Here is a 19,222-nt window from a genome sequence, read left to right on the forward strand (position 1 = left end):
TATTCACTCGTAGCACTCGTAGCGGCGACGCGACGTAGCGGCGTAGCGCCGTAGCGGCGTGTAGCCCGCCGTGCCATCCGTAAACGCTGGCAGGTTACCGCAGAAAGCTTTTATGCGGTCAGGGAAGTTTAGTTTCAACTTTAGCCAAAGTTGGGTATTTAAGTTTGAAGTTATCTTAGAATCTAAAGTTGGAGTCAGGTTTGATAGAAAAAGATGTACGAAGCGAGTCGAGGAACTCGTAAAAAAAGTTGTGTTGTCAAGAAAGCGGGCTCATTTCTTATGGAAACTAGCTCGGACCGCATTGAATTCGATCGAGTTAACTTTTTACTTTCACGAAACGTACACGTTACGGAGCGAATCGATAGGCGGCCGTCGCGGCTGCAGCTGTACGACAATTATTGTGCGGCGGCTGTAACGCGAATTTAGGGCGCGGGCGGCGGCGCGGGCGGAGGCCCCCGCCCGGGCCAGTCCGTGCCGCGCCGCGCGCCGAACGCCCGCGCCCAGCAGCCGCGCCGCTCGCCGCCGCCGCCGCCGCCGCGCGACCGTACTGTGCTGTGTGTGACCATGCGCGCGCCTGTCGCCGCCGCGTGCGACCCCGCGCCCGTCTAACCCCTACTTAACTGGACTAACATGAACGTTCCCTACCACGAAAATCACAGGTGAGCTTTTCTTACTTTCTAGTTTAATGTGAAATCGATGAACTTTGCGTCACGAGATCGATATTAGTCGGCGTAAATGCCGCTACATTATTTACGAACGGTACAGTAATAGATTTCGGTCAAAATGTTGAGGCGCGCTGCGGAGCCGCCGCCGCCGCAGCGGCGGGTACTTGTGGAGCCGCGAAGGGCTAGTGTACCTGTCCTGACCTATTTCAACACTAGATCGATTTGAACGAGCTCTCGACACTTGACGCGACACCGATACATCTCCCGGCTCCGGTTGCCGACACTAAACATGCCCGAAGGTAAAAGGTCAAAGATCAACATTAAGACGCGACTGTGAATGAGGGCTCGTTAGACGTTCCTCCGAAATTCCATCAAAAGGAATGCCGAATCGGAATTCAGGACACGTGTTTCTGAGAAAATATATTTTTTTATTGAATATTAAAAGGAAACGGTTCTATGAGATTTAAATTTTGCTTTGAAGAAAGGAGTAAACAGGTGGAGAAAATAAATTATTCCTTTGAGGCGGGAAATAAGAATAATTGAATGGGGTTGGTGGGAAGGAGAATAGCAACAATTATTTGACGCAGATACATGCGGTGAGCACCGACGCACACAATAGGCCTTTGTAGTATCTTACGTTGTTCCGAGCTCACAAATGTCTTGGTCATCATATCGATTCTGCTCCTTAAATAGGACGTTTAACAACCAAATAGCAGGCACGTGTACGCTATGATGTATAAGTATTAGGGAAATGTTGAATAAACGTTTCATGTATTTCAGACATGATGTCGATTGCCCGTGTGGTGATGGGTTAAGAATTTCACCACCCCCTTTCTTCCCGTGGTTGTCGTAGAAGTCGACTGTGGGATATGGGTTAAATTGTGGCGTAGACGAGAGGCTGGCAACCTGTCACTGCAATGTCACAATTTCGTTTTCATTCAGCCCCTTTTTGCCAAGAGTGGCACTGAAATTTGAGTAGTTCATGTGCTCTGCCTACCCCTTTATAGGATACAGGCGTGATTGTATGTATGTATATGTATTTCAGACATATTACGAAAATATATCAAGTTTATGACTAGGTAGATGTGCGATTACTTATTGAATACAAAATTTAAAACCTTAATCGAGGAATTTACTTACCTACGAATAGTATACAGCATTTGAAGCTGTGCCCTTCGTATGAGTATTTTCGTTTGTTTGATCAAGTAAAATTTGACAGTGAAAATAAATTCCATACAAAATGGAAAATAGAAGTTACCAAAAAAAAAGTAGTTTTAAAGACTTCAAATTCTTTCAAATGTTTTCATTAATGTTAACACAATCATTTCAGACTAGATTTTTATTTTAAGTTTTTGAAAAAGAGTAAACTAGCCTAAGGCGAATTCAATTTTTTTCAGAAATTACCTAAAATTAAGTGACAATTTCTTTGAAAATCTACATCACATCGAAGCAAGTTTTGTACTAAATTAATCTACAACGTTTACTTAAATTGCTGTTGTGCCTTAGTGATTATAAATTGCTATTATTGATTTTTGCCAATTTTTTGAAAACGAGCCTTCACCGGTACAATTATTACCACTTTTGGACATTTTCTCATATTTTGTTAGACCAAGTAGAAAAAGTCCTATAATGTGATATATATTTATAAACTACTCGCAAAGCCCTTTAATTTGATACCACATACGGTATGATCGAGCGCTCGGTTGCGATTTCACTATTTTTAACATGAAAGCCCTCTTAATATCTAGACAGCAAAAAGTAGACTACGTTTGTACAAAATACATTACGATACAAGTGCGTAAAAAAGGAAGTTCGAAACGAGTGGCGATAAATTAAAACACGACCGAAGGGAGTGTTTTAAATCGACACGAGTTACGAATATCCTTTTCGCACGTGTATCGTACGACGTTTTTCAATACAGATGGCCCTCCGAAGTTTCGACCTGGCATATAATGAACCACTTCTCGCACTAGTGCGTAAAAAAAACACCATCTGTACTGAAAAGGCAGTATCAGGGCAAGCGTGTACTTTCGTTATGACATGTTAGCCTTTTATTAAAACCGAAAGTATTTTTATTTTTTTATTTTACTTTGTACTTAAGCCATGAGGTCTGCCGTAAAATGTTTTCCCGGTTAATTAGAAAGGTTTCTGGAGTCGGTGTAAATATATAGAATTATTAATGAAGAATGAGATTAAACACCGTAGGGTGCAGAAGATACTAACGGAGTAAACTCATGTTTTTTACAAAGCATAATGTTTGAGTAAAAAGTTCGACCTTTACTTAATTTTTTGTAGAATTAGAAAGTAAGTAACCGATCTTGACGTCTTTATGTATATAAATATAAATGTAGACGTAAATAAACATAATTTTCAGTCACTACATGGTGCTAGTTTAGCGCACTAGTGGGCATTTTCAGAATTTTGGGTCCAGTTGGGTAGCAAAAGTTGTTAACAAGAATTAACTCGCTGTCAGTTTTGTGACGACAATTAAGCATAAAATCTGTCTATTAATCTACTTTTTTCACATTCTGAATGTAGATTATCGCTTAAAGTTTGTGTAATTAACACAAAAACAATGTTTTTATTGAATTTTCATGCTTAATTATCGTGACAAAACTGACAGTGAATTAATTTTTGTTAACAACTTCCGCTATTTGGGGGGGTCCCAAATTCTGAAAATGCCCTAGTAGAAGTAGTGATGTAGCTCGTGTTGATTTTAAACACTCCCCGCGGTTGTGTATTAATTTATCGCCACTCGTTTCAAACTTGCTCTTTTCCGTACTTGTATCATAAACCATTGAAAATAAAAGTGAAAATATCAGGAAGTATAGACTGCGTACTAATCGACTAGCATATCCACTTAAAGTCGCTTTAGATGTATGAAGTCGCAATCGACAACGCATTCTCATGTTCAGTCAGGAAGGAAAAGGAACTTCAAAGGAAGTACGAGTAACCTACCAATGATTGTCTCACAGGTACCCATATTGAGTACAAACTGTTATTTTCTTAGATCTTTTTGTCCCATTTCCCTCAATTTCCTTGTTTTTCTCTTCTTCGAGCACGTCGAATGGCATTGTTACATTTTCTATACGATCGTGACTTCCGTTTCTGCGGGGCTCTGGGTACGTAGCCAAATGCACAAACGCTTACAATAATATCGTTCTTGAGCTATATCTATCGCTATTCCGTATTGGCGTAAGAGCTAGACTGCATTTCGGCGTCTAGCGTGAACGATTGTGGTTTCGGCTAGACCGGCTGGTTTGTTGGGCAAATCTGAAAAAAATAACACATTTTTAGGGTTCCGTAGTCAACTAGGAACCCTTACAGTTTCGCCATGTCTGTCTGTCCGTCCGTCCGTCCGTCCGTCCGTCCGCGGATAATCTCAGTAACCGTTAGCACTAGAAAGCTGAAATTTGGTACCAATATGTATATCAATCACGCCAACAAAGTGCAAAAATAAAAAATGAAAAAAAAAAAATGTTTTATTAGGGTACCCCCCCCTACATGTAAAGTGGGGGCTGATATTTTTTTCATTCCAACCCCAACGTGTGATATATTGTTGGATAGGTATTTAAAAATGAATAAGGGTTCACTAAGATCGTGTTTTGATAATATTAATATTTTCGGAAATAATCTCGCTCCTAAAGGAAAAAAAAGTGCGTCCCCCCCTCTAACTTTTGAACCATATGTTTAAAAAATATGAAAAAAAACACAAAAGTAGAACTTTATAAAGAATTTCTAGGAAAATTGTTTTGAACTTGATAGGTTTAGTAGTTTTTGAGAAAAATACGGAAATCTACGGAACCCTACACGCTCTTGGCCGGTTTTGTATGAGGCTTTGAAAGACGTGTTTCTTTAGTATCAAAGTAGTATTTATAAAGGTGTATGGAATAAATATTCTAAAGTAGACAGATGAGTACATTCACTCTGTATAGTAGTAGTGTGTAAGGATTTGATGAAATGCAATCATTTGTAGTATGGACAGCGCACTGTCCATAGGCTGTATCTTTCACTGAGGTGTATGTGTAGGTATGTTTTCTATCTATCTGTTATATCAAATGAAGAGTATGACTAAACGATTTACTTATTTTGTAAGCCTTGAGTAAAGTTTGAGAATGTCTGTTTAATATGTCTAAAATATAGTAAAATATTTGATAATATCATTAGCGTAAATATCACGGAATGGTAGAAGACTTTGCTTAATAAAAAATATAGTTAAAAATGTTTTTGTTTTTTAATTAACCGCCGTGACACTTGTGTTTACGAGTAGTGCGTGATCCTCAGAGGACACTAGAGCTTCTACAATGAACTAGCATGTGTGGCCTTTTACAGACGCATACGTTACTAGACGGCGTAAACATCTCGTAAAATAACATTCACTTTATAGAAATACTAGCTTCGCTCGCGTTAAATCCAATTATCTATTATTATATAGAGGTATTCGGCATGCTCCATACAAAATTTCACCCCCCATTTTAGGGAAGTGGGGTGTTAGAACGAGACAAAAAGTAGCCTATGTCACTCTCCATCCCTTCAACTATCTCCGCTTAAACAATCACGTCAATCCATCGCTCCGTTTCGTCGTGAAACACGGATAAACAAACAGACACACACACTTTCCCATTTATAATATTAGTATGGATGAGATCGCTCTTTAGCGATAAGACCGCCTCTTGTTTTACCTCTTAAGTTGTTGTTTATACTTGCTATGTTGTTTCGTGTATTGAGGTGTGCAATAAAGAGTATTTGTATTGTATTGTATTGTATATTTTAGAGGCCTTCTTTTGTGCGATGTTATTGCCGGTGATTGAACTAAACATTAAAAACATTTTCCGTGACTTTTAAAGCTATCAACTAGGGTGAATCCACGTAAAAGTAACGTGAGTCACGATTTCATTGAGTGTTTATTTGCAAATGAAAACAGGTTCTATGGACATATCGGGAGAGTAACACTTATTTCAAAGGCTGAAATATCTTCTAATTAAGTCAACTGGTGACCGTAAGGCTGGCTCGTTTCTCGCTCAGCGCACTGGCATCGCCATCCAGCGAGGAAACGCGGTCAGTCTTATGGACACACTAAGGTACTGGCAGCGACTTGGGAGATATCTGTCTAGGTACAGTGTAGTCCCCCTAGGTTATATTCATATTCATATTCATATTCATTTATTTGTATTAATTATACATCGTCAGTCTTACAATTAGGTACATAGGTATATTATTTACAAAGGAATAATACAAAATGTCAAAAATGATGGGTGTCATAATAAATATAGCAATGACTAAATTAGCATTTGATCTCAATTAAAACATTGAAACAATTTTTGTGTTCTATTGTTCTATTCATCCAAGAATTCAGCTACTGAATAATAGGTTAAGTTAAGTTTAGTTTTAATTTATTTCTATTATTTTGATATGTAATCTTATTTTTCCAATTTAATATAATGATAAAATTTTAGAGATAGATTATCACTTGGATTTCCATCGTGACAAAATGGAACGTGCCATAAAATCGTGACTCATGTTACCTACTCTTGCCGCGGATTGGCCCACTAACGTATTCAACGTCAAAAGTCATGCACTGCTTATTAAAAAAATTGTTTAAAATATTTTAGTTTTTAAGTTAACCGCCGTAACACTTATGTTTACGAGTCGTGCGTGATTCTCCAGGGACTGCAGTAATGAGAAAAGTTGCGCAATATACTCGCGGCTCGATTGGTGCGACGTTTCTCGGTTTTGCATATGGAAACTTACGTGTTTACGTGTTTTGAGAGTTTTAAGGATAGTATTTAAGTGATTTGCAAATAAAGTCAGGCAAACACTACAAGTACACACTACAAAATACTGTAAGTATAGGAAACACTACAGCCAAAACATTGTTTGTGTCAAACATTCTGATAGCCATTTATATATGTGTCGCTTAGCTTCAAGACTGGGTAAATCCATTCTGCTATAAATTGATTATTTTTCAGATCATATTATCCATACTAATATTATAAATGGGAAAGTGTGTGTGTCTGTTTGTTTGTCCGTCTTTCACGGCAAAACGGAGAGACGAATTGACGTGATTTTTTAAGTGGAAATAGTTGAAGGGATGGAGTGACATAGGCTACTTTTCGTCTCTTTCTAACGCGAGCGAAGCCGCGGGCAAAAGCTAGTATTTTTAATATATTCAACCTTAAAGCAGAATGGATTTACCCAGGTTTGAAGTTAAGCGACACATATGTAGTCTGTTTGTATCTAGAGTTTGTTTTACTAGCATTTGCCGGCGGCTTCACTCGCGTCAGAAAGAGTCAAAAAGTAGCCTATGCCACTCTCCATCCCTTCAACTATCTTCACTTATAAAATCGCGTCAATTCGTCGCTCGTTTATAATATTAAGTATGGATATTAAACTAGGCCTGTATTTCCTTTTGACGTTTTTGAGACAATTTTGGTTTAAAGATAAACATTTTATACAGTCTTAATAAAATTTTCCCTAATACTACTGTTATTAAAACATAAAACAATCGATTTATTTCATATTTTTATTCATTATTATAGCAAGTATAATTTAATTATTTCAATATAATATAAGTACGTTATAAGGTTTAAATTAATAATTACTATAAATATACAAAACAAAATTTAATTATTTATTCATTAATATTAGAAGTACGTGTGCGAAATTTTCGCGTATACAAAACCCTATAAAAATTTTGTTTTGTACATTTAATGTACAAAACAAAATTTAATTATTTATTCATTAATATTAGAAGTACGTGTGCGAAACTTGCGCGTACACAAAACCCAAGGCACAGCAATAAGAACTTAACCCACATCAGCAAAGCGCAGTAATTTACTAAATAATTCATGCACACGCTCCGGAGGTAGCAGGCGGGTTATATTATTACTCCTTATAAACAGCTTGTTATTAACCCTCTCCCTGCCGTTCTTTGACGCAGTATTTTTTATTTACCAGGAAATGTTTTGATTTTCGCGTAGGCTGCAAAGGACCTTTTTGGAGTTCGTTAAATATTTACCAATAGAACAATTTGGTGGAGCAGAAATAAAATTCTTGATTGGGTTTCCTGTTGCTTTCTTTCATTTTGTTTTAAGTAGGTAAATATTATTTAACATGTTGGAAATATTCATAGGAATGGGCATTAGCGCGTTGTTTCTGAAAATAAGATTTTTTTTTAAATAAAATATAAGCATCTTCCAGAAAAAGAACGGTTCTTTATAAGAATATTTACAATTTGTTTTATGCCTTAATAACAAAATCAGCATTTGACATTGTAGTTAAGTACTTTATACATTCAAACTACAAGTTAGCTATTTCTGTAAACTGAAAAAGTTGCCATACAGTAAAGAAACAGCCACCAAGTGGTCGAATCAGGTGCCGTAGCCGAATGGCATTTCTGCGACGCGAAACGAAAACAAAACGCCGCGAAAGGTAGTCTGGCTCTGTCGCGCCAATATGCAAGAGCGATAGAGATAGATATCTACGAGCGTTTCGTTTCGTGAGCGTTTCGTGAGCGTTTGTGCCATTCGGCTACGTAGTACGTACCCAGGAAACGAGCTCACGTCTTCAGCTTACGCAGCTAAACAACAAAATAAATAAAAAAAAAACAATTTAATTTCTTAATAATTTAGTTACCATTTTTCTTAATCATTGAACAAACTTATCCTTCCGGGTATATAACCTCTTCACGAGACGCAATCTGACGTAATAAAAAACAACAGGGCGAATCGATGGTCCCCGGAGACACAGGTAACCGACGTTGTAACAGATATTAATGACCGGGACGATCCAAACTTAACGCTGTTACTTGCGAATCGGGGATTTATTACATGAGTTTAACAAGTCCACATTAGACGGAGCTCGAGAGAATTTTAGTATTTTATTAAAGGAAACTACCGAGATCACAATATTGGATAGTATCCATGAGTTTCTGATGTAGCGGGAAGCGCTTGTGGCCTAGCGGTAAGAGCGTGCGACTTTCAATCCGGAGGTCGCGGGTTCAATCCCCGGCTGCCAATGAGTTTTTCGGAACTTATGTGTGACATGTCTGGGCTTTTCAGTGAAGGAAACCGGACTAATTCCTATAAGGCCTAGTTACCCTTCGGGTTGGAAGGTCAGATGGTAGTCGCTTTCGTAAAAACTGGTGCCTACGCCAAATTTTGGGATTACTATTTTCGCAAGTTTCAAAAACTTCTTTTTTTAATATAGAAAAAATTCATGTTTTTCCTACTCAGAATCACGAGCCCTTTCCATCCTACTAGGCGGAAAAAAGCAATTTTTTCACTTGGTTACCATTTTTCAAACACTTTGTACAGCGGTTACAAAGTGGAAAGTATCCAAAATAATAGAAAATTTTGGGACCATTTTTTGTATCCTGTTTTTTGTCTTAGCTCCTTCTTCAACCTAGCGTTTTCTCGGCCTAGCGCCAGGGTCCGCTTAGCTACCTGAGAAAAAACATTTTTGGTCATTGTTCTCGCAAAAATGCCCTAACGCATAAACGTATTCTAAAGCTAGCCGAATCCCCGTAAAGTCACGTTCGAAACGTGTCAAACATAAACGTGTGTGTACCTATGATATGAAAAGTCCTGCTTTAGTTTAAAATAAAGAAAAAAAAAACCTTATTTCTTCTGAAATAAAAGTATGGAAACAGATTATATCGCGTATAATGAATTTACAATTCATCCCTTTTTTTATGAAATAGGCAGCAAACGAGCAGACGAGCCGCCTGGTGGGAAGCATCGCAATCATCGCCGCCCATGGACATAAGCAACATCAGGGGAGTCATTTATGCTTTGCCTACCTTTAAGAACCCTAAATACCTGCTTCTTGAAGAACCCTATGTCATAATGCAAGGGGAACACCTCAGAAGGTAGCTCATTCCGCAACTTGCATGTTCTGGGCAAAAACGAGCGAGAGGCCCGTTTGTCCTTGGTTTTGCCACACGTGTCCAGAAAGTGAGGATGAACTTTGTTTCTTCGGCGGGAGGTGCGGTGATAAAAGCGCGACGGTGGCACCAGGTCAAAAAATTCTTCAGAACACTCCCCGTTGTACAGACGGTAGAACAAGCACAGAGAGCCAACATCTCTTCGAAGGCTAAGAGGATCAAAGCCGACTGTGAGTTCGGGATCGCCAACAATACGAACTGCCCGGCGTTGGATAGAGTCAAGAAGTTGATATTTCGGTGCCCCACACCAGAGATGAGAACAGTGCTCCATATGTGGTCGAACCTGTGCTTTGTATAGCAAAAGCCGGTGACCCGATGTGAAGTACTGTTTCGCTCTATTGAGCACCCCGAGCTTCTTAGAGGCCAGTTTGGCCTTGAGTTCCACATGACCCCGGAACTGGACCTCAGCATTACAGCATTCGTGGTCAACGCCATCATCTTGTGGTCATCTTGAAACGGGCTTCTATTAAAATTTATTTCAAGCCCATGAACAAGACGACACGCATTTGAATATTACTTTAAGTATACGTGTGCTGATTAATATTCCTAGATTGTGTACTTATGTATTCTCTAAGTACATCCCCCTGTCCGTAATAGGCATCTGAAAACAATATCTTTTTCAAAGAAATAAGTGAAATTCTTTCGGAATCGTGTATACCGAGATACCTGAGTTACTTCGGAGCTTTTAAACGGAATATTGACTTTCTGTTCTTTTATAAATGAAACAAGGCAGGTATTTTAAAAAGCAAGAGGAACCTATTAAGTTATCAAATAATATTTTCAAATGTTGGAATTAGGGTTCTGTATCCAAAATGCCTAAAGGGCTCTTCCTCCATGCTACAATAATTTATTGTTCAGGCAGGCAAGTCTGGTCGCGCGATAAATGATAAAACATCTGGCCGCCCCTATCTCACTATTTTTAAGTGCGATAGGGACGGCCAGATGTTTTAATTCTTATCGCGCGACCATATTTGCCTACGGTTAAATTTTTTATTGTAATTTTAAGTAACTATATCGTACTTAAATAAAATTAATATTTTTAGGGTTCCGTATCTCAAAGAGGAAAAACGGAACCCTTATAGGATCACTCGCGTGTCTGTCTGTCCCTCTGTCACAGCCGATTTCTCCGAAACTACTGAACCGATTTACTTGAAATTTGGCACACGTATGTAAACCTGTGGCCCAAAGACGGACATGTAATTTAATTAAATGAAATTTAATCACAGGGGTCACTTTTGGGGGGTAAAATTAAAAATTAAAAATCAAAGTTATTAAAACTATATTGTGTTACATATCAAATGAAAGAGCATTTTATCAGCATCTGAAATATATTTTTTTATATTTTTTGTTTTGGTAATTTAGAAGTAATTTAAGAAAATAAGCAAAAAATGACCATTCCCCCCCCCTTATCTCCGAAACTACTTAGCGTAAAATTTTCAAAAAAATACACGAGATAGCCCTCTCCATGTAGATTACAGGAAAACCTATTAGAAATCTACAGTCAAGCGTAAGTCGGACTTAAGAGAAAAAACTCAGATTACGAATTTCACTCACTGCCGCTGCAAGTAGTTACTAAACGTCTTAAAATTGTGTAATCGAGTTGGACAGGTATAAAGAAATTCATTTCTGTCTTTTTCTTTTTAGAACTTGTTCAATTTTTTTTTCATTTGTACAAAATGACTTAAGTTCCTACTAAAAAGGAGGCGCTTAAGACCGTTTATAAATTGACTGAGCAAAATTTTATTCAAATCGGTCCAAAAAAAGGTGTCTGTTGACGAAAACATAGAATTTGTGCCACCGAAAGCCCAAATCTGAAGTCCATTTTGCTCTATCTCTTATCGTTTCCGAGATATATACGTAAAGTCTTGAAAGTTCGAAACGTTAACTTTGCCATCATAGTCGTTCAGGCGCTCATGAGTTCTTTGTATGGAAAAGTCGAAAACCGACTCGCACTTGACCAATGTTCATAGAACGTTGTGGTTTTTTTTTATTAGCAAAAATGACTTAAGCGCCTTTAGAAGTGTAGGTGCTTAAGACCGTTTGTAAGTTAAAGTTAGCTGTGATGGCTCAACGAAGAAAGAAGATTTCAGTATCCTACTTATCAGGGCGAGCGGTAGCGAAGCCCTCCTATAGTCGACAAAGTTCCGAACCTTGTGGTACATTTTTTGAAAAAACTATCACGCCTATGAAGTTGTGCTTAAACATAGTAATTTAATTATTTTATTGTCATTTAAAAAAAAATCAAATCTCAGTTTTGTGTTCAATATTGTACTACTAACGCCATCTGTTAGGACTCTAAGGAGTAAGAAAACATCGTTTACTATTTTGTATAACTAACGCCATCTGTTAGAAAACTAAAGAGGTAACGTTGTATTTTTGACGTCTGTCAACTATGACGATCAATCGAAACTTGGCACTGGAAATGGCGCGTAATTCAATTTTTCTATGGGAATCAAAACTTAGCCCCTACATTTTTAATATTATGTTATGGCTCGTCAAAGTTTAGGAAGCCAGCCAGAAGCCAAGGGAAGAAAGGGAGGGAGAGAGAGGTTATCAACACGGTGTTTTCAGTCAAAAGAAAAAGTAAATTTTATTTATTTATTTATTGTTGAGAAACCCAATGTACTTAGGATATGTTTAGGAAACTCAACGATAGAGTTGTTCGCTGTCGTTCGCTAGATGTCACTGTTACCCCCGCAAACTGGGCAATGACTTGTTTTCGTAAAATGTATAAGTATTTTTTGATGTCCACATTTTTCGTTAGATGTCGCTGTACCACCTGCAAACTAGCGAACGGCATTCTATGGTTCAATAACATATATTTAAATTGTATTAATTTCATCTTTTTTAGGGTTCTGTAGTCAACTAGGAACCCTTATAGTTTCGCCATGTCTGTCTGTCCGTCCGTCCGTCCGTCCGTCCGTCCGTCCGTCCGTCCGTCCGTCCGTCCGCGGATAATCTCAGTAACCGTTAGCACTAGAATGCTGAAATTTGGTACCAATATGTATATCAATCACGCCAACAAAGTGCAAAAACAAAAAATGAAAAAAATGTTTTATTAGGGTACCCCCCTTACATGTAAAGTGGGGGCTGATATTTTTTTTTTTCATTCCAACCCCAACATGTGATATATTGTTGGATAGGTATTTAAAAATGAATAAGGGTTTATTAAGATCGTTTTTTGATAATATTAATATTTTCGGAAATAATCGCTCCTAAAGGTAAAAAAAGTGCGTCCCCTCCCTCTAACTTTTGAACCATATGTTTAAAAAATATGAAAAAAATCACAAAAGTAGAACTTCATAAAGACTTTCTAGGAAAATTGTTTTGAACTTGATAGGTTCAGTAATTTTTGAGAAATATACGAAAAACTACGGAACCCTACACTGAGCGTGGCCCGACACGCTCTTGGCCGGTTTTTTGATTACATTACACATAAAGTCTCGTTGTTCCAGGTACCTATATGGTATTCTTAATAAGAGTGTATCCTGCAGCGTACCCTTGGTCTATTTTTGTTCTGTCTACTAAAGCAAAAGATACATCTCATTGTCACCTACAAAACAAGTGAGACAGAAATACCAGCAGTATATACTGTATGTGTGAAGGTTTATTCCGTTTTTTCCTGTACAGCAAAGCAACATAAATTGAAATGTTTTCCACGCGGCCTCATTTATTATGAACGCCTTTAGCGTAGTCTATTGTTCCGGGCGAGAGCGCCGCAACTCGAGATGTTCGGTATTCTTCGTTATTTTATTTGTTTGGAAGCTTTCTGTTAATTAGTAGGTGTTCGATGTAGTATTTTTAGTTTATACTTGCCCAATTTCCCGCTAGATGTCACTGATCTTACATAGGCAGCTTATAAATCAGCTACAGCCCCTAACCTAGGTTATGGAACAAATTGAGTATGGTACTAAGATGTCAAAGAGAAGCATTTTATTTATTAAATTATTACGAAATGTAGAAAGTGATGAGGGTTGGAATGTGGGCGATCCAAAGTTAATTTGATTATATATCTTCATCATCGAAGAACCAGTGAGCGTTCGCTTATTTTATACGGGTAAGTTAAAACTGAACACTTTTTAAGTTTTACCCTTTATTTAAGTTTCATCTATAAGGATTGAGTCCCCTCGGGTCCATGTGTAACTAATTAACTATACATAATTTGTAACATACATACCTACATTCATACTAGTACAATCACGCCTGTTTCCCAGAGGGCTAGGCAGAGATCACAGATTTCTTTAATTACTTAATACTAACTTACTTGAGCGCTAAGCTTACTTACTTACATACCTACCTCTCTATACTTTTTCAAAGAAATTATAATGTTTAAAAAAATAAGGTGTAGTCTCCAACTTGCTTTGGGCCAACGTAAATACCTATTATCTCTCTTCAGTATGAGACCTAGGACCATTGGAACTTACTATAACATTATTTTTATATCTGCATTTTTGCTACAATGTCCCAAAAACTATAAAAAAGAGAACAAATGGCTACGTTATTCAAATTGATAAAATGGGAGTCAACGGTAGTATTATACTAGGATTGCCTCCTGTTAATTGCATTGCACAAACCGCTTTGTGGCCGTTAAGCCTATAAAATTGCACGTTGTTCCCCATAAACGCTAATAAATTTGCATATCACGATTCAATTGGTTTTCAACGTTTTTCGCACCTAACATGTTTAGGTAGCTTGTGTATATGAAAAAAAAAAACTCTCCGACACTCATTAGTTATTTTATTAAGGCGGTAATAACGGGTTCTCTTATTTATCGCCGAAAATTGTATGGCCAATTATCATTTCCCAACTCACATTTCGACGAATTTCATCATACAATCATACAAACAATCACACCTGTTTCCCATATAGGGGTAGGCAGAGCACATGAAACTGAATTTCATTCCGCCGAATATTCGTTTCCCAAATTATCATAATTTTTTTTGCCAACTTTACGAACGAACAGAAAAGTGCTACTTTGCTCCCTCCGAACAGGGAATAAAAGTACTCTTTCCGAATGGGTGATGTTAATAATTATTTGTAAATTGCCTAATGTTTCGTTGCGAAACGTAATCGTCCAAAAGGTGTTTTGACCGAATGAAACATTTGACAAATGATTAGTCTGCCTAACGTTTAGATGGATTATAATAATCTGCTTTTCAATAACAATTCTGCCAAATGAAAAGTTGGCATACAAAAAGTTGCTAAACATGAGTTCGCACCTTTAGAATTGTCAAAATGAAGCTTCGGCCAAACGTTGTTTGGCAAATGACTTTCGGTCAAACATATTTCTGCGAAAAGGCAGAACACCGTAACAACGCTGTAACAACATTTGTTCAAGAATAAAAAGTTACTTATACTGATTTAAACTTTCACGATTATTACACATAATTATTTTTAAAATCGGGACTTAATCGCGTATGACTACCTACATATTAAAATGCGCAAACAGTTCAAGTTGATGATCAAAACCAAGTGCGGGTAGTTTGAAAAACTCGCGCGGCTGTCAGAAGGTATGTTGATGTCACATCAAGCCAGTCTTCTTCGAGACCACGGGGACAACGTCGTGCCTGAAACGTTATGTTATAGGTCAGTTTAATATGTAGTCGTAGGCCATTCTATTCAATATACTCTATGGTCACAGGTACGCGATTAAGTCAAGATTTTAAAAATAACATAGTCGTACATACATAAATACATATAATCACGCCTGTATCCCATAAAGGGGTAGGCAGAGCGCATGAACTACTAAGTTAAAAATAATTATGAATAAAAGTTATACGTTTAATATTTTTACTGTTACGGCCAAATGTCATATCTTTGTAGTAACTACTACCTTACTTGTGTATTTATTAAACACTAGCTTTTGCCCGTGGCTTCGCTCGCGTTAGAAAGAGACAAAAAGTAGGTTATGTCACTCTCCATCCCTTCAACTATCTCCACTTAAAAAATCACGTCATTTGGTCGCTCCGTTTTGCCGTGAAAGACGGACAAACAAACAGACACACACACTTTCCCATTTATAATACCTATTACTAGCATTTGCCCACGGCTTCGCTCGCGTTAGAAAGAGACAAAAAGTAGCCTATGCCACTCTCCATCCCTTCAACTACCTCCACTAACTCCACTTATAAAATCACTTCATTTGGTCGCTCCGTTTTGTAGTGAAAGATGGACAAAGAAACAGACACACTTTCCCATTTATAATATTAGTATGGAAGTATAAGTATGGTATGGATTACGTAATTACGTTATTCAATTAATATAAAACCATTTGTTCCCCTTAGTGCGAAACGTTTGTTATCTCCCAGTTGTTTAGACGTTTTTCTTCGTTATCTCGGAACTAAAGGGCAAAGGTCACGACGTATAAGACGTATTGTGTTATAAGCAGCGTCCATTTGAGAGATACGCTGCCTTAAGGACTTAACAGACATGGTTGTTCTAGAAGAAACCGACTTGTCTGTAAGGTGATGGTTTAGAAAAATGAGTTGGTATGATAACAAGGGGAAATGTGACGTCGATCGTGAATTTCAGCTGCCCTCGATCTATTTGGCGTTATTAGGATAAACTAGGCAGTTTACCTAATAGTAGTGTAATCTCAAATGAAAACAAACAATTAGGTAACTAAATAGAGGTACCTAATATACGTAAATTAAAAAAAAAAGTTAGGTAATTATAAGTTCATCGTTTCAAATCGATCTTATTTTTATTCCCTTGAATCGTAATTTGTGCTCGTTTGTAACTTTGTAAATTTTGTTGATATTTATGTTCTCAATGAGGAAATTTTCGGCACGCCACGCTTGTAAAAAATAGCGCTTTCTAGTTCAGTCTTGTCACTTGTCGTCGTTCAATTCTCATTATTAGGGTTCCGTAGTTAACTAGGAACCCTTATAGTTTCGCCATGTCTGTCTGTCCGTCCGTCCGTCCGCGGATAATCTCAGTAACCGTTAGCACTAGAAAGCTGAAATTTGGTACCAATATGTATATCAATCTCGCCGACAAAGTGGTTAAATAAAAAGTGGAAAAATGTTTTGTTAGGGTGGGTCCCCACCCACCCTAACAAAACATTACCCTACCCTACAGGTAAAGTGTACTACCCTAACAACTACATGTAAAGTGGGGACAGATTTTTTTTTTCATTCCAACCAAAGACTTTCTAGGGAAATTGTTTTTAACTTGATAGGTTCAGTAGTTTTTGAGAAAAATACGGAAAACTACGGAACCCTACACTGAGCGTGGCCCGACACGCTCTTGGCCGGTTTTTAGGGTTCCGTAGTCAACTAGGAACCCTTATAGTTTCGCCATGTCTGTCTGTCCGTCCGTCCGTCCGTCCGTCCGTCCGTCCGTCCGTCCGTCCGTCCGTCCGTCCGTCCGTCCGTCCGTCCGTCCGTCCGTCCGTCCGTCCGTCCGTCCGTCCGTCCGCGGATAATCTCAGTAACCGTTAGCACTAGAAAGCTGAAATTTGGTACCAATATGTATATCAATCACGCCGACAAAGTGCAAAAATAAAAAATGGAAAAAAATGTTTTATTAGGGTACCCCCCCCCCCCCCCCTACATGTAAAGTGGGGGCTGATATTTTTTTTCATTCCAACCCCAACATGTGATATATTGTTGGATAGGTATTTAAAAATGAATAAGGGTTTACTAAGATCATTTTTTGATAATATTAATAGTTTCGGAAATAATCGCTCTTAAAGGAAAAAAAAGTGCGTCCCCCCCCTCTAACTTTTGAACCATATGTTTAAAAAATATGAAAAAAATCACCAAAGTAGAACTTTGTAAAGACTTTCTAGGAAAATTGTTTTGAACTTGATATGTTCAGTAGTTTTTGAGAAAAATACGAAAAACTACGGAACCCTACACTGAGCGTGGCCCGACACGCTCTTGGCCGGTTTTGTTTGTTGACCTTGCTTTGCCTAGGCCGACAATTGCAAGTAACTTATTTATTTATTTTTTATCGCCTTTTGCCGGTACAAATACATATCAAGGACGTTGGGTAATCGTAGTTAAGTAGTGAATATTTCTTTTTCACTATATTTTAGTTACCTATACATGGTGGATCGGTCAAATACGAAATATTTAAATTACGTACCTACGCGGCAAACTTTTAGACCATTAGGCGCGATGGTGGGGTCAGTTAGCGCATCGTACACATGTGAGCAAAAAAACTACCCAATAAGAAAAATCGCTTATGCGCAGAGGTAAAGCCACATGGTATAAAAATTGGCCGCGCACTATACTAGAATTGGATTGTGCCTTTTGGTACAGTGGGTACTTAGCCAAATACGCTTCATACGCTTACTTTAATATCGTTTACGTAGCTAAGTATATATTATATTTATATCTCTTTCGCTCTTGCGTATTGGCACGACAGAGTCAGACAGCGTTTCAATCGGTCATTATCGGTAAGGATTGTCATTTCGGCTACACACACCTTTACTTGCTAGTCGGTTAGATGGCGACAATGATTAGATTTAACAATTTTAACATTACATAGTCTAATTATCAAAGCGCTGGAAACGCTGGTAGCCTAGCGGTAAGAACGTGCGACTTTCGTTCCGGAGGTCGCGAGTTCGAACCCCGGCTCGCACTAATGAGTTTTTCGGAATTTATGTGCGAAATGTCATTTGATATTTGCCAGTCGCTTTCCGGTGAAACAAAACATCGTGAGGAAACCGGACTAATTCCAATAAGATCTAGTTTACCCTTCGGGTTGGAAGGTCAGATGGCAGTCGCTTTCGTAAAAACTAGTGCCTACGCCAAATCTTGGGATTAGTTGTCAACGATCCCAGGCTCCCATGAGCCGTGGCAAATGCCGGGATAACGCAAGGAGGATGATGATAGTCTAATTATCAAAATTGAGGTTCTGAAAGTTTAATCGTTTGTCAAGAGATGGCGATAAATGCATTGTGTAATTCGTTGCGTCTATTCTCTTTGCTAAACTAGGAACTTCCCCTTATTATGTAAGTATACATATTTGACAGTTAAATATATGTTTTTAGTTTTATCATTTACCGTGGAGCTACTGGCCTTTATTTGACCTGGCAGATAATAAATCATACCCAGGCGTGATTAAGCATAATGAGGCTGGTAATAGAAAACAGGAAACGATAATTTATGCTGCCTTCCAAAATAAAAAGGTTGTAGAGGTAGACTAATCTTACACATTTATAAACACCTTTCACATGCGGTGATTTCACCTAACCTTATTCATAGTAAAAGCACAGTATAATAAAGAGTACTATCATACAGTATGGCCACTCCCGCTCCCTGCTGAAAGTGCCGCCCACCCCCTCTCGGTTACCTCACAGTTACCGCCTGTCAAAAACGCGAACAGTCGACCTGTCACATCTCACTCATACAAGCACAGTACGCGTTCACCTACACGAGCTTAGACTGTGTGCTAGGAACGCGCCTCTGTCATATATTTGATCGCCAGTGTCCGAGGTGTGGTAAAAGTAACAACACATATTATTTTAAATAGGTATGTAGGTACGTCAAATGAAATTTTAAATGAAGATTTTGCAATATAAAACCCTCAAAATTAAGATCTTCATTGAAACAGAATTGGAAAATCAACTAGAATTATAGTTTTTAAGTTAGTTTTATTATAT

General features: G+C 38.0%; 1 protein-coding gene across 1 annotated transcript in view; it reads left to right on the forward strand.

Moving 5' to 3' along the window:
* Nucleotides 1-587: 587 nt before the first annotated feature.
* Nucleotides 588-19,222, forward strand: part of LOC125234757 (sodium channel protein 60E-like) — a 209,559-nt gene continuing 190,924 nt past the window's right edge. Inside the window, exon 1 of the mRNA XM_048141143.1 lies at nt 588-659. The gene's annotated coding sequence lies outside the window, so the exon portion shown is untranslated. The remainder of the gene's footprint in view (nt 660-19,222) is intronic.

This window comes from Leguminivora glycinivorella, chromosome 16 (genome assembly GCF_023078275.1).
Source record: "Leguminivora glycinivorella isolate SPB_JAAS2020 chromosome 16, LegGlyc_1.1, whole genome shotgun sequence".
Lineage (NCBI taxonomy): Eukaryota > Metazoa > Arthropoda > Insecta > Lepidoptera > Tortricidae > Leguminivora > Leguminivora glycinivorella.